General features: G+C 47.2%; 1 protein-coding gene across 6 annotated transcripts in view; it reads left to right on the top strand.

Moving 5' to 3' along the window:
- The first annotated feature begins 7,593 nt into the window (after positions 1-7,593).
- The window catches only part of ENOX1 (ecto-NOX disulfide-thiol exchanger 1), a 309,881-nt gene continuing 300,749 nt past the window's right edge, over positions 7,594-16,725 (top strand). For all 6 annotated transcript variants that reach the window (XM_081872748.1, XM_081872745.1, XM_081872749.1 and 3 more), the window contains exon 1: positions 7,594-7,693. The gene's annotated coding sequence lies outside the window, so the exon portion shown is untranslated. The remainder of the gene's footprint in view (positions 7,694-16,725) is intronic.

Genomic DNA, 16,725 nt, shown 5'->3' with positions numbered 1-16,725 from the left:
TATACTTAGCAATTTGGCTTGGCTAAGTTCCTCAGGAAAGATAATAGTCTGATGAAGCAGGAAACTAAAAACAAAAACCTGAATGTGGAAGTTCAAGTAAGCAAAATTAAATGTGGCAAAATCATTATGTAACACCTGCACCCCCAGAAATAAAGACATTGGTAATTAAAGTCTCATCTCCCCAAGACAGCAGAAACCAACTAAATAAGTGACAATTTATCACTCATCCCTCCAGGTGCCCTGAATTTGCAGGGGGTGGGGGATGGGGTGGGGAGAGCGGTGAATTAACACTGGACAGGATCAATGCTGAGTACGAGTTACTTGTGGGTAAACAGTATAAGGTCATGTGGCCAGCATGACTAAACCACTTCTGGTGCAACGGAACACCATGACGGAAACCAGAGCACATGGAAATGCCATTTACCTTCCCGCCACAGCAGTACCTATTTATCTACTTGGTGTGCTTTCGAACTGCTAGGTTGGCAGAAGCTGGGAGAGGGCAACGGGAGCTCACACCGTCACGGGGATTCGAACCGCTGACCTTCAAAAGAGGCTCAGTGGTTTATACGCAGCATCACCTGTGTCCCTGTAAACATTATAGGACGTTCTTGTCCACGGGGAAGGGCACTGATGGAGAATATGGTGCTATTTTAAGTTGTATAAGGAGCCGCCTCTTTAATCCCACAAACAGCTCATTTGAACATCTCGGCAGCACGTAGCAGTTCTAGTGTGGAAGCAACTTATATGTGCCATGGTTATTATGACTTATACATATTCCTATAGATTTATGGCTTCCATCAATAAAATGTCCCCCCAGGAGACAGCTGCTTTTCAGCTGAATATATCACTATTTATAGCATATAATTGTTTACTGTTGCAATCACATTCCTACAATAATTATTGCGGCAGGTTTCCTTTTCTTTATTTTGCAGTGGAAGCCGGGAACATAATTCTGAACATGGGACAAAACACGGATGTTGATCTTCACGTTTTAGCAGTTCTCAAAGTGAGGGAAAGAGATGTACAGTGGAAGTTCAGAACTTATTGTTGCTTGCATAATGAAAGCTATAGTTCTGTGTGTGTGTGTGTGTGTGTGTGTGTGTGTGTGTGTAAAAAGAAAGACAAAACTCAGGAAAAAGGTGGGGAAAGTAAAGCTGTTGGTGTATCAGCATGCGCTGTGCATAATGAGCAAAATTTAAATCATGACATTAAAACATTCTCTGACAAGCTGTCAAGATTATTACTAATTATTACGAGCACACCGTGTCTAAAAGCAGCTAAGTAGTTTGCAGGCAAACATACATTCAAAACATCTCAGCAATCTGAAGAAAGGGAACGGGCGCTGTTACAAAAAAAAACCCCACACACAACTGCTTTGATTTTGATGAACCAAAATTCCTTTTGGACAAACATGCAGCTTCATTATCTGCAGGATCTGCATTAATCAGGGTATGGTGTGGCTCCACCACTTCCATTCTGTTTGGGCTTCAGCAGTCAGTATTTCTGCCTTTGGGTTAATGCTTACTATTTATCGTCCCAAGACTGCACTCGTGGGGCAATGGAGAAGAAGTTGGTTCTCTTGGCATGGACAGGGTCACACGATTCTGCTATTCTTTTTTTTTTCTTGGTCCATCTCGCCCGCTCTCATGTCCAACTTGCTCAAGACCTGAATTTCTTTGCTAGTGCAACATTACGATTCACAATGTTCCAACTAGTGCTACTGACCTGGTTCAAATTTTACATTGCACGGAGAGCTATGGGATCAAGGCACTGGTGATTCAAAGGGCTAGTTAGCTGAAATAAATTATCTTTCTATCTCTTCACCGCCGGAATATGTAGAGCAGTTGAAGATATTAGATAAACATCTATATCAAGGCACATTACCACAGGAATAAGAGTTCACCAAAGAAAATGTGGAACTTTGTTGTTATAAGTGAATGATTCAGGTCTGCTATTTTCTTGGCACTATACTTAGTTCTACAAACGCTTGATTTTGAAAAAGGAACAATTGATTTTACAGTTAATTTAAGTATGTCTTCCATCTTTCGGAATGCTTGATATAAAGTTATATTCTGGTGTGTATTAGCAGGACAGGGTATATGGTTAAGTTGTGTCTGATTATTTTTTCTGGTACAAAGAAAATGAATTTGCATGTCTAGTAGCAATTGCGCCTTGTTTTCAAAAATCAATTATTCAACTTGTCCCCCCCCCCTTTAACAGTAAATGGATGAAAACTGACGCGAGTCTTTCTGTCCTGCACCAATTCACCTTGTTTCTGATGAACAAATGCCAAAATGAAGGTCCTATTGTGCCTAGCAAGGGGTTTCCTTTTCCCTCCGGAGCATAAGCAGTTAACTCACACACCTTAAAGCAGTGAATTAGGTTTGAACGCTTTGCCCTTTACATGGATGTCCTTGAGTTGCTCAGTGTAATTTGTGTCAGTACTGTTCCGTTGTCACTGCACCAACTGAAGCCGTGACACGTAGCTCTGCCAGCCAGCCAGAGGGAAAAGCCACACAGAGGCAAGACAAGCCAGTATGACTTAAATCAGGCAACCCAGTAGCATGAAAATTACTTCGGTTGCAAAAGGGTGGGAGTATAAATCAGTTACCCCAAATGTGAGCAACTTTTCTGACTATGTTTTAATAATGCTATAATACTAAATCCACCCTCTGCCTGCAAAATACCTAATGGGAATACAAAACATAAGTATTATAATGCTCTACCAAATAAGCCATCACATAACCATAAAAAAGCACATTATGGATTCAACACAATGATCACAAGTTGTGCCAATAACCAACATAAAATATTACTGCAGACATGCATAACTTGTGGTGCCTCCTTTTTGGAAAACTATATGTTGTATAGTCAAGAGAACCTGTAAAACTTCCCCCCTCCTCCCATTAAAATAGCACAACACCTATGAATACAGGTATACTTCTAACCAGTGGTGATAAGAACATACATATCTTGAATTTTAATATGCTGCTTTCATCTCCTTTTTTAAACGTTCAGAATGAGTCTTGTCATCCTGACTTTCTGCTGGGCAGAGTGTGTATTATGCTGCTGCCAGTCACCCCAATCTCTGAGCCGTGTGAGATCCCAGGGGTTACAGGCACTTACCTAGGGTTCAGGGACACAGGTGGCGCTGTGGGTTAAACCACAGAGCTTAGGGCTTCCTGATCAGAAGGTCAGCAGTTCGAATCCCTGCGACAGAGTGAACTCCTGTTGCTCGGTCCCAGCTCCTACCAACCTAGCAGTTCGAAAACACGTCAAAGTCCAAGTAGATAAATAGGTACGTTCTAGCAGGAAGGTAAATGGCGTTTCCGTGAGCTGCTCTGGTTCGCCAGAAGCGGCTTAGTCATGTTGGCCACATGACCCGGAAGCTGTACTCCGGCTCCCTTGGCCAATAAAGCGAGATGAGCGCCGCAATCCCAGAGTCGGCCACGACTGGACCTAATGGTCAGGGGTCCCTTTACCTTTACCTTTACCTTTACCTTTACCTAGGGTTCAGTTTCCTTGGAAATATCACAATATATATCACAATATATGGGTCATTGACACACACTGTATATACAGTACAACCTGAGCCTGTGATGGAGGGGCTCACAGCACTGACACAAAAGCAAGCATGCCTCTCACTCTCCTCTCTGCTTCTTGACAAGCACAAAGGCATACACACCCCTCTGGTTTTTATTTTTCTCACTACCAACTGGGTGAGGGAGGGGCCCCACCTCTTTGGCACCAGGCAGCTGCCTTTCTAATACTAAGGACCCACACTTAGGGCCATTACTAAGAAGCTCGCCTGTCGACTTGAACAACGGAATCCTCCATTACATTTTAACCCTTGCTGGATCCAGGAATTAGAAGGGACTTGGGTATCACACAGCCTAACTGCCCCCAACAACCTCTCAGCAACACACACACACACACACACACACACACACACACACACACACTTTCATTATACAGTCCAGGGATAGGTATCACTTTGTCAGAACAAGGTGAATTGGTGCAGGACAGATAGACTCATGTCAGTTTTCATCCATTTACAGTCATACGTTAAAAGGGGGGGGGAGGACAAGTTGAATAATTGATTTTTGAAAACAAGGCGCAATTGCTACTAGACATGCAAATTCATTTTCTCTGTACCAGAAAAAATAATCATACATAACTTAAGCATATACCCTGTTCTGCTAATACACACCAGAATATAACTCCTCCGTAGTTTGCAGTTCTTTTACAGTGGTACCTCAGGTTAAGTACTTAATTTGTTCCGGAGGTCCGTTTTCAACCTGAAACTGTTCTTAACCTGAAGACCACTTTAGCTAATGGGGTCTCCTGCTGCCGCCACGCCGCTGGAGCACGATTTCTGTTCTCATCCTGAAGCAAAGTTCTTAACCTGAAGCACTATTTCTGGGTTAGCGGAGTCTGTAACCTGAAGCGTATGTAACCTGAGGTACCACTGTACTGGTGTCAAGTACTATTGAGAAACTAAAATATTAGCTACAACATGGATGAGCAACAAAACTGTGGATGAGCAACAAAATTATCATGAAGTGGGAGTATAGATAAGATGATATGGCAAAGAGCAATATAGAAGAGAGCAAAGCATGTCCTTCAGGCAGTTTAACACTGAATCCTGGCAGCTGACTTATATGAACATAAGCATCTTACAACTTCCTTGGCATTTATCTTCCCTTTCTTGTTCCCTTTTTCTTTCTGGACGTATAAATGAATGTGGGAGAGACCTTACAATACCAGTCAACACAGCAATCCACCAACGCATCAGTTTTTAATTCCACAAACTTAAATGGAGATTGTCGTTTGGAAAAGGAGAGAGATATTATTTATCGCTGCTTCAGCACAAGAAGCTTTGTTTCCCAGCTGCGTTTATCTGCTCATGGTGTCTTGAAATGTGCTCTGCTTTGAGATCCTTTTATTGTGGGCAGGCCTGAGACTGCCAGACGAGAAGGAGCCAGAAGAGGGACAGGCAGATTCTTCTGCACTCATCGCCATCTCAGCCCTTTCCCCCCTTTCTCCCTGTGGGATCACACCGCCAGACTTCCAGGATCCCTCCCTCGGTGCCTCATCTATAATTTAAGACATGATTTACACTGTAGCTCAGCCAACAGAACCCAGAGCATCTTTTACCTTGCTTAGTAGCTAATGAAGCCTCACTTTCTCTTTGTTGCTGTGGTTCTGCTCGGCTACACTGGCCACGGAGTGCCTGGCTTTTATGCAAAGACTAAGCAAAATGCCAAGAGTCTGTATTAAGGAAATACAAAGTAGGAAGACTCAAAGCCATCTTGGAGACTAAGTGGTGTCAAAGAAAAGCTCAGAGTGCTTCCTGCCCCTCACTCTTCTGCTTCCTGATCTATTAACATGAGAAGCAAAGCAGCACCCACATGTCATTCTCGCAAGGTCTCTCCATCTGCTACTGAGTGAACTAGCTCCTCCTCCCTAGCCCGACCCCTCACTATTCTTACTATTGCTTTCCCAAACCTGGTGCTCTCTGTAGGATTGGGACTACTGCTTGCATGAGAAGTTTTTAATGTCTGATGCTGTATCATTTTTAATATTCAGTTGGAAGCCGCCCAGAGTGGCTGGGGAAACCCAGCCAGATGGGTGGGGTATAATAATAATAATAATAATAATAATAATAATAATAATAATAATTTATTATTTGTACCCCGCCCATCTGGCTGGGTTTCCCCAGCCACTCTGGGCGGCTTCCAACAAAGATGAAAAATACACTAAAATGTCACATATTAAAAACTTCCCTGAACAAGGCTGCCTTCCCTGAAAAAGGCTGTCTTCTGAACGTCAGGTAGTTGTTTATCGCTTTGACATCTGATGGGAGGGCATTCCACAGGTCGGGCGCCACTACCGAGAAGGCCCTCTGTCTGGTTCCCTGTAACCTTACTTCTCGCAATGAGGGAACCGCCAGAAGGCCCTTGGCACTGGACCTCAGTGTCCGGGTAGAACGATGGAGGTGGAGACGCTCCTTCAGATATACTGGACCGAGGCCGTTTAGGGCTTTAAAGGTCAGCACCAACACTTTGAATTGTGCTCGGAAACGTACTGGGAGCCAATGTAGGTCTTTCAAGACCGGTGTTATATGGTCTCGGCGGCCGCTCCCAGTCACCAGTCTAGCTGCCGCATTCTGGATTAGTTGTAGTTTCCGGGTCACCTTCAAAGGTAGCCCCACGTAGAGTGCATTGCAGTAGTCCAAGCGGGAGATAACCAGAGCATGCACCATTAAATAATAATAATAATAATAATAATAATAATAATAATTATTAAAAACACTGGGAGGCAGTGCTGGATTAACCATTAGGCAAAATAAGCCCATGCTTAGGGCATCAAAGGAAAGGGGGCAATGTATAAATGTTCCATTGCCAGATCTACCATGGACCATACGGTGCAGATGAACAAAAATAAACATTATTTATACAAAAATAAACATTTTCCATCTTGCTGTAGGTTTCATTTAAAAAAATAATATTTTATTTTATGGCTTGTGGTTTGTGTTTTGAATTAGATATATAAGAGGGCTCCAAAATCTTGTAATTGGCCTCTTAATCCGGCCCGGTTAGGAGGGTTCCAAAATTGGGGAGGGCTCCTTTACTAACTCCAGCTACTGAGATTGCAAGGGCGTGGGGTTCCACCTTTTGAAAGGACTCTTGCTGGGGAGGGAAGGGGGGAGCAACTCCCAAGGCAGCTTGTTACCCCAAAATTTGGCGTCCCCCTCACCTGCCCTCTGGGCAGACTGGAGGGCTGGAGATCAGCTTCCTGCAACCAGGCGACTGCCTGGCGGGGACTTCTAGCCCAAACCATCTGGCCACCTCCTGGGTACCGGAGCCCGGACGGGGAGCGCACGCCAGGGGGAGCCGCGCGCTCGTCTTGGGCGGCCTTTTCCCCACATCCCTTCCCCTCGGCGTCCCGTATGCTGTGTCTCTCTCGTTCCCAGTGGCGTAGCGTGGGTTGTCAGCACCCGGGGCAAGGCAAGTAATTTGCGCCCCCTAACCCGTGGATTTGCGCCCCCTAACCCGTGGATTTGCGCCCCCTAACCCCCAGATGTTGCGCCCGGTGCGGCTGGGCCCCCCTGCACCCCCCACGCCACGCCACTGCTCGTTCCTCCCTAAATCCAAGCCCGTTTGCTCCCTTCTCCGGTTTTCCCTTCCACAAACCAGGCAGGGAGTTTTTCCTCTGCGCCCCCGACGCATTTCCAGCCCGGTGCCGAGCGGGGGATGCCCGCCTCCCGCAACCCAGGTGCGCGCCTCGACGGCTGCCCTTCCCGCGCCCCTCCTCTCCGCCTGAAGGTGCGCGGCGGCGGCGCGCAAGTCCCTCCCCGCCGCCCCGCCCCGGCTGCGCGGACTCGCCGGGGCTCCTTGGTGTGCGCTTGGCCGCCGCGCCGGAATTTCGCCCCGCTCCCTGGCAGACGGCGAGCCGGAGAGGGAGGGAGGGAGGGAGGGAGCGGGGCCGCCGCGGCTCCTCCTCCGGCTCCTTCGCCCAGCCTCCTGCTCCGCCGCCCGCCTGCCTGCCTGCCTGCCTGCCCGCCCGGCCGCCCGCGCTGCCGCCGCCGCCGCCGCCTCCACGCGCGTCGCCGGAGCCTGGCGGGCGGCTGCTCGGCTCCTGGTCGCCGGATCCCGGAGGCGCCGCGCCCCGCGGGGGACCCTACGCGCAGGTAAGGGCGAGGGGCGGCCGGGGGGGCGAGGGGCATCGTGCCGCGGCGGCGTCCCGCCTCGCCCGCCGGGGATGCTGCTGCGGGTGCCTTGCGCGGGGACAGGCGGAGGCAGCGCGCCTGGCAACCTCTCTGCGCCGGGAAGGCAGGCAGGCAGGCAGGCAGGCAGGCGGGCGGGCAGCAGGCCGGGCCGGGCAGCTCTCCGGGCGCAGAGGCGGCCCGACCCCGGACGGGAGCCTCTCCCGGGCTCTCCGCGTCCCTTGCGCGCCTGCCTGCCTGCCTGCCTGCCTGCGCCCGGGCGTCTCCAAAAGTTTCTTCTCTCGCGCGCTCCGCTCCGAGCTTGGCGTGCGCCCCTGTGCGCGCAGCGGAGGCGTCGGAGGTGCCCGGCTCTTGCGCGCTAGGAGGCACAGTCCCGGGAAGGGCTCCTGCGCTGCGCAACCGGTGGCGCCGCCGGGCTGCTCGCTCGCTTGCCTTGGGTGGCGAGAGAGGGCGCCGCACCTGCCCAGCCGAAGCAGGTGGCTCGGGTCCGGAGGAGGAGAGGTCCGGGCTCGGGGAGGAGAACCCGACGGGGGCATCTTCTCCCCCTCGAGCCCAGGCTTCGCTTGCGGAAGGTTCTAGGCTCTGTTCTGTGCAGCTCAAGTTCGACAGTCCTTGGATGCGGGGCGAGGAAACATTATTGGAACTGTTGCCCATCAGAATAGACCATCCTGGGCTAGACGACCTGACCTGCTAGAAAACACTTGCTCAGTTTCTGTGTTCTCCGGGCTTCCAGAAAACTGTGTTTTAGGGCTGCAGCCAGTAACCCAGATGCCGAGGTGTGTTAGATTGGATGATTGTCTAATCTGGAATAATGTAGGAACACGGAAAGAGAGAATCCGCAGGACACATAAGGAGGCACTTACTCCATTTCCCATTTCTTGGAAAGATGCCCAGGAGGGTGGATGGCTATTGCTTGGCTTCAAGAAAGAACATCTGAATTTTGGGGCTGAAAGACTGGCAGAGTCTTCTGCTACTTGAGCTCTCTGAAAAATTACTTACTGTTTTGTTTTTTTAAAAAAGGTTACGTATGTGCACGTCATAGCTTTGTTTTGCTTTGTTTAGAAAATGCTTTGTTTAGAAAAGGCGTTATTTGTTTCCCCCTCTTAGATTAGATTGCAGCAATAAAAACCTAAAGTACTAAGTATTCATAACAGGAAAAAGCCTTTGAAATGGCAAGAAAAGTGCCTGGCAGGCAGCTCCAGAAATTATAGGTTTCGTTGGAGTGGAGCTCTTTCTGAAAGTTGGGAGGTGAGCAGGCTGGGTTACACTTTCTTTGGATGTGCTGAGAGGGCTGTAAGCTCCCTAGTAGAGCACCTGCCTTGCATGTAAAGGGCCCTGTGAATCCGTATCATGGCTGATTAAATGATGATGAGATAGCTGGGTTAAAAAGAAATCTCTACCGGAGACCAGATAACACTTTGCTTTTGAAAGTAGACAATATTGGGCAATGGACCAGCTGTCTGGCCATGTGGTGGGCTTCTTATGTTGTTTAACCCTAACGTGTAGTCTTCTCCTCTAAAGAAGACCCTATGAGACTCTAAAGTCCCATTGAAGCTGGTGCATCTAACGTCCTGGTCCTAAAGCAACTGTTGCCAAATAAATGCTTAAAGCTGGCAGACTTGTGCAAGATTCTAAATAATAATGTTATTCTGCCCTTGCAGAATAAAGAAGAGCTGGCCAACCATATCCTTATGGGCAACATGTTAGCAGGACATGAAGAGAACCATGCTCCCCTGCTGTTATTTCCCAACAACTGGTGTTCGGAGGCATGTTGCCTCTGATCCTGCAGGTGGAACATAGACATCATAACCACGGATTAGTAGCCCCTCGTGTACTTTTTCATCATGAATTTGCCCAGTACTTTGTCGGTGGCCATCCTCACAACGTGTGACAATGCATTCCCCAAGTAGGTGTTGTGTGGGCAGCTCTTCCCTTGTCTGTCCTGAATGTCCAACCTTTTAGCTTTACTGCTTATATTGTATGAGAGAGAAAGAGAAAGGAAAGCACTTTCTAGCTGCTTCTGCTCCTCCCCTCCCCTTTCTTGTCTTTTTGCTAAACCCCAAACCTCTAAACATTGCAAGCTTTCCTCGAAGGGCAGTTCTTTACCATGTAGATTGTACTGTTCCTCCTCTGCTGGACAAAATTTTGCATCTTTTGCGGATCAGTGTTCTAAGGAACTCAGATTTAGGTAGAATGCTTTAACCAGCTATAAGCTCAAGAAAAAACTCTGCTTGGAATTATCATTTTCTGTGTGATATTTGCCTTCCTGTGGGTAAAACTCTGCACTGCTGATCAGGAGTGGGCAGGTGTCCCATTTTGCCACTTGAAGTGACATGGGAAAGTGCCCCCACCACTGGTGGGGAAGTGGCACTGGCATCAGCGCACCAATTTCCAGCGAGCTCTCGCACACGGCTCCCAAAATTGCTGCTGATGTTGGCACCATTTCTCTAGTGGTGGTGGGGGCAGTAGGGAAAGGTGGGGTGCCCACAAGTGACCCTCAGGGCCTTTTTGGGCAGCCCTTGGCAAATTTTGGCACCCCCCCCAGTGATGGCCAGACTTGGCCCTCCAGCTGTTTTTGGACTACAACTCCCATCATCCCTAGTTAACAGGACCATTGGTCATGGATGATGGGAATTGTAGTCAGCTGGAGGGCTGAGTTATTAACTTACTGGTTCTGCTTCACACACTCTCGACTTTACCCATCAAGTTTTGAACCCATTGTAGACTGTATCACTGCCTTGTTTGATATAATTATTTGGTCAGTTGTGGTTGGGAATGTTGACCAATCTAAATGGCATATTCTGTGGATGCTGTTTCACATCCAGTGTTGACCACTGTCTTGATGCTGGCTGAATTGCTTATCTTATTTGATGCCTACTGAACGTGAAACTGTTGAGAGTGCTCAAAACTAAACACAGCAACTCCCATTTTCAACAGGCTTGTATTTCTTACTTGTATCATGCATTCATTTATATGTAGCATAGTGTGTTTATAAGGAATAATAGAAAGCAATAAAAGGTTTGTGCCTTGCAAGGGAAAGAAGAATGCCGTTTCCTTGGACAAGTTAGGAAAAGAGATATATTGGCTCTTTAAAAATGTATTGCTGTTGGTTTCAGTGGCCTTACTTCCAGATATTTCTGAGCTTCCTGGTTACATTTCCAGCTCCAGGGAATTATCAAGATCTTATTTAGCTTACGATTTTAATAATGTTGCCCCATCTTTCCTCACCCGCCTCCTCCAGTGACCCTGTGTTGAGTTTTAGAAAGAATCATTGCCAGGCAAGCTGGGCGATAGGTCACAGGGTGAGGTAATAGTATCTTGTTTCTTAGTAACCACCCACTGAGCTCAGAAAGCAGAACAATGGAAGGTGAAGCCCACCCTCCTCCTTGCCGAGTCTGAGATTTCCAAAGTCAAAGCTCATCCTCACTGGACTGAACAAAATTGGCTGAAGCAAAATGATGCAGGGAACTCAGTGCCACAATTAAACAGCGAAAACTTCATCTCGTTAAAGCTCAGTCCATAATCAAAGTGTCAAATTCAAAGCTTGAAATGTAAACATATGCAGAGTTTTATGTTTTTCTCCAGCCCTGCACATGGAAACAGAATTAACACTGTGCGTACGCATGGGAGATTCATGTATTATAATAACATTCGTATTTAAAAACTGAAGTATCAGCTCAGCAGAAGGAATTTATTTACTACCTGCGGAAGTGAAGTATATGTGCATTGGAAATTCATAACATGCATTCTGTTCCTGTTACCAGGTGCCGGTTTATTTACAACGGTGTTGTGTTCTGCTTTCTTTTCAGTATACCCATCCGGCACCCTCTCTGTTAGCCCCTGTCACAAACTCTGTGTGTCCCTGTTTTCCTTTCCCTCCATTCTCCTTTCCCTGACTTGGAGCTGTGGTTAATACTTCAAACCTGGTACACTTCTTCCACACATTTGTGGGTGCATCTTCCTTTGGTACTTCCGTGTGTGTGGCCTGCATTGGGTGTTTGGGGGGGGGGCTCTCCCATTTCTTCTCCTTGAACCTGGGCCCTCTTACGATACAATATGATAATCTTTATTGTCATTGTCCCACAACAAAACAACAAACAGAACAACAAAATTGAAAAAAACAGATAAATCTACCTAAGACATTCGGAACCAACAAGCCTGCTATCCCACCTATCCCAGCATAATTAGCCCCCTAAGAACTCTGATACCCCATTTTAAAAATACAATATACTCCCATAGAGACTCCTTACACAGCGTTTAAAACCAAAATTGCATTTGGATAGAAACTGTTTCTCAGGTGGCTAGTCCTAGTCTTTATAACCCAGAAGGCAGAAGCTGAAAGAGAACTATGAGCCCACCTTGCTGGCCATGGATCCAGCCTTACCAAGGGGCTGGTTGGAGCAGGGGTCAGCAACCTTTTTCAGCCGTGGGCTGGTCCACCGTCCCTCAGACCATGTGGTCGGCCAGACTATATTTTATGGGGAAAAAGAACAAATTTCTATGCCCCACAAATAACCCAGAGATGCATTTTAAATAAAAGGACACATTCTACTCATGTAAAAACCACGCTGATTCCCAGACCGTCCGTGGGCCAGATTGAGAAGGCGATTGGGCCGCATCTGGCCCCCGGGCCTTAGGTTGCCTACCCCTGGGTTGGAATGAGGGAGGCATTTGGGGTCGCATCCGGTTCCCCCCACTTTAACTGTTAGGGTCTGGTTTGGCTCCTGCTTTAGTCGGTGCTAAAACTCCAACAGGAGGAGACTTTGATCCTGAACCACGCAGTCATTTGATATAAATCATCTGTTTTCATTCTTTTATGTCTGAGGCTTGAGATACTAACCAGAAAAATGTTTCTTGGCACTGGGCTGTAGGTTAACTTCACATGCATTTAATGTGCATTGCTATTGATCATGAAGAACAAAGGCAGGCATTTCATACGATGTCCTGTCAATCAAGCCCAGCAGCTGAGTTTTCTGGTTGCCAATTTGCAGCTGCTTAATGGTCCTGAGACTGTAACCTTCTTCTGTAACCTTGTGCTTGCAAGCGGAGCTGCTTGTTTAAGCAGTGCTAGAAATTCCCCACTTGCATGGGTCCAGTTGCGACTGGGGGTGGAATCTCTGGATGGCCATGTTGGCGACAGACATCTCCACCCGGCTGATCCCTCCAGCTTTCATAAGCAGGTAAGCGGAAGAGTTTATTTATAGCATTTATATCCCACCTTTTTCTCCAGGGAGTACATGGTTCAGTGGGTCTCCTCTGAGTAAAACAACGCTCTTTACTTTGATCAGAATTGGAACTGTGCCTTCTGTTCTAATGTCTAAATAGCTGTCCCAGGAGTCTGCTGTTCAGTAATCACACAGTTCAAAGTTGGAGCCAACTCTTTATTAGCAAAACCACAATCTCTACAGACTTGGTTGAGTGTCAGGCCTAATGAGCAGAGCAGCTTGTTCCCAGTGATCTTACTCCATGAAAGTCAGTGGCTGAGACTGAAAGTCCCCTCTTCCTCAGCACCTGCCAATTTAGAGGTAGAGCTTTGCACGCCGCTTGAGCCAACTGCTGCCAGGGAGACATTGCTTCTAAAACCCACCATCGAAGGGGGAAGATGTTCCAGAGTTGGGGGCACCTTGGAGGTTCCTCCTTTCCATGGTGAGTGGTCCATTCTGAAGAGCTGAGCGCCTCTCATGGCTGCCTCTGTGCTGCCTAGTCGTCCTTCAGTTTTCTGCATGCTGAAGAATTGGCCTGTGCCACTGGGTGTCTTATCCACAAGAGGGACCAAACTCTTAGGAGTGCTGCATCTGCTTGGATTAAGCCACCACTGGAGCGAGACGCCTGCATTGCAGGATTAACAGGGTCCCTTCGAGCTCTCCAATTCTATGATTCAGTCTCTTTTTGACCCCAGAAATACCTCTTCTGCATCTCTCCTGCGTCACTTTATTTGGTGAAAAGGGGGGGTGGAAACGAGCACGGTGTTTTCACTATGCTGTTAACATTTTACCTCAGATCCATAGATGATTTAACTCAGTGAATGTTAAGCAGCGTGGAGGTGGGCAGGGGTGGCAACTTGAGTAAAATATTTTTTGGGGGGGGGGCAGGTAAGCTACACGTCATGTAATTGATCACATGATGTGGTGCATGCACACCATTTCAATGGCAATGCCACCCAGACTGGCAGTGGCAACCCAAGTGAGATTCATATTTTAGCATTTTCTTTTTCCTGTCTTCTCCTTTATGTCAGATCTTTCCAGTGATCTTTCCAATGAAAGTATAGCCTCTGACACCACAACCTCCACTGGTTACAAGTTTCTCACCAACCCTTGAAATATTCTCCCAGAAGGAGTGTCTCCACCCCCATCGTTCTGCCCGGACACTGAGGTCCAGCGCCGAGGGCCTTCTGGCGGTTCCCTCACTGCGAGGTTACAGGGAACCAGGCAGAGGGCCTTATTGGTAGTGGTGCCTGCCCTGTAGAGCACCCTCCCATCAGATGTGAAGGAAATAAACAACTATATGACTTTTAGAAGACACCTGAAGGCAGCCCTTTTCAGGGAAGTTTTTAATGTTTGATGTTTTATTGCATTATATTATTATTATTATTATTATTATTATTATTATTATTATTATTATTTATTATGTTGGGAGCTGCCCAGAGTGGCTGGGGAAACCCAGCCAGATGGGCATGGTATAAATAATAAACTATCATCAGCAGCACCACCATCATAAGTTGGACTGTAGTGGTCAGGGCCCAGGGCCCAACTTCATTTGCTCCATGGAAAACCATGAGCAGGACCAGCTTACAGATGCCCCGTGTTGGACCCCAGCAGCAACGTAGCCCTTATTCCCTGCCTGCTGCAGTCAGTCACTTAGGCAAGTGTGCCATGTTGTTGAGGAGCAACAGCTGCTTGCTCATCTGCATTCCCTCTCCCTTGGTGTGGAGGATGTGGAGCTGCTGCCACAAGTGGTGACATGGTGCTGACTGCAGGGGCTATTCAGTCCTCATTGCTGCTCAGAGTGAGAGACACCAATGGCAGCGGAAGCTCTTCAGTCTTGTAGTGCCCGATGATCCTGATGCTAGTCCTAAACGCTAGGTCTCTGGGAAATAGTCTGCATGTTGAAGGAAAACTTCTGCACATCTCAGATGATGCCACTGTCAGAGTTTCAGCTGAATAAAAGCAACAAGCATGGTATTCACAAGTAGAGGTGGATCAGTTATGCTGGTTTTAACAGTTTTGCTCTTTTACATTTCCCACAATGTTCTTCAGGTATAGGGATGCCGAGTAATGATGAAACCAAGGAAATAATGGGCCGCATGCTGCTGTGATGGCCTCATCAATTGATTGAAATTATTGAATGTTTTTGCTGCAGCAAAAGAGGGATCCAGTATAAAAGGATGGGCAGCTGTTTCATTCAACACCCTGCCTTCCTGTATACACAAAAGCATGTACAATGTCAGGTATAAAATGCAGTTTTTTTCTTTATGGAGCAGCCACACATTTTCCTACATGAAGGAATAACACATGACCTGGCCTTGATACAGTGTTAGAAACTCAGATATAGAAGCTAATTGCAAAATGGCACTGTAAATCTAAATCACGGTCGCCACAACAGTATGTCTAGGCACCATTTTTACTATTATTATTATTATTATTATTATTATTATTATTATTATTATTTTCATTTCTATTCTGCTTTATATTTTAAAGAAAAAAAATATCAAGGCGGTTTACAACACATTAAAACACCAGATAAAACAATCCAGAACAAAACAAATTCACGCTTCAAGGAAAATATTTCAGCTCCTTCTGCTTTCCCCATATTGGTTTACCTGCTCAATTTATATAGCTGCCCCATAGTACTCTCAGAAGCCAGGGTGGGGTATTGGTGAGAGTGTTGGACTGGAACCTGGGAGATCAGGGTTCAAGGCCCCACTCTGTCATGACACTCACTGGTGGACCTTGGGCCAGTCACAGCCTCTTAACCTACTTCACAGGGTCGTTGTAGGGATTAATTGAGGAGGGGGTGAACCATGTACTCCCTGGAGAAAAAGGTGGGATATTCAGTGGTGCCCCGCAAGACGAATGCCTCGCAAGACGGAAAACTCGCTAGACGAAAGAGTTTTCCGGTTTTGGAGGTGCTTCGCAAAACAAATTTCCTATGGGCTTGCTTCGCAAGACGAAAATGTCTTGCGAGTTCCTGCGGGTTTTTCCCCCCTCCCCCCTTTTCTAAGACGCTTATCCGCTTATCCGCTAAGCTGCTAAAAGCCGCTAAACCGCTAATAGCGCTAATCCGCTAAGCCGTCAATGGGCTTGCTTCGCAAGACAAAAAAACCGCTAGACGAAGAGACTCGCGGAACGGATTCTTTTCGTCTTGCGAGGCACCACTGTATGCACTAAATAAGATCTTCTGCTTACCTGCTTAAGAAAGCTGGAGAGGCCACCAGAGATCTCCAGGTGGTTGCAATTGGACCCATGTCAGTCGCAAATTGTGCCTGATGCCTGGGAAATTTTGAGCAGTGCTCTGATAATAGCTCAGAAAGAGTGACTGAATCTAGACCTATGGCCCAATGGAGGACCGAGCAGAGGAAGAACCAGCAATGACTATGTCAGACTCTCAGTCTCCTTTGAACCTTTGCTCAGTTAACAGCACCCTTTTGAGAGAGTGAATCTCCAGCCCTTTCTGGCTCAGCACCTAATCTAGTTTCAGCTCGGACTCAGGTTCCAGCCACTACACCAGCCATGGCTTGGTACATGATCAAAAAATGGGGATCAAAAGCATTACAGTAATTCAGCCTGGAAGTTCCCAGAACATGGATCACTATGCTCAGGGTCTTCCTACCTATTGAAGGTCTCAACCGAAGCTCATAAGAAATGCTGTGTGACTATTTCTGGGACCTTGGAATCACCAACTTCCTGGACCTTGGAATCACCAAAACACAGTGTCCTAGTTTCTCACTATTCATCCTCAGTAGGGGTACTCGTGTTTGTGTGAGTAGAACAGGCTTA

The sequence above is a fragment of the Podarcis erhardii genome, assembly GCF_964252035.2.
Source record: "Podarcis erhardii genome assembly, chromosome: 8".
In the NCBI taxonomy this organism is placed as follows: domain Eukaryota; kingdom Metazoa; phylum Chordata; class Lepidosauria; order Squamata; family Lacertidae; genus Podarcis; species Podarcis erhardii.
The sequence above is the reverse complement of the archived record's forward strand: the minus strand, read 5'-3'. Positions and strand labels throughout refer to the sequence as shown.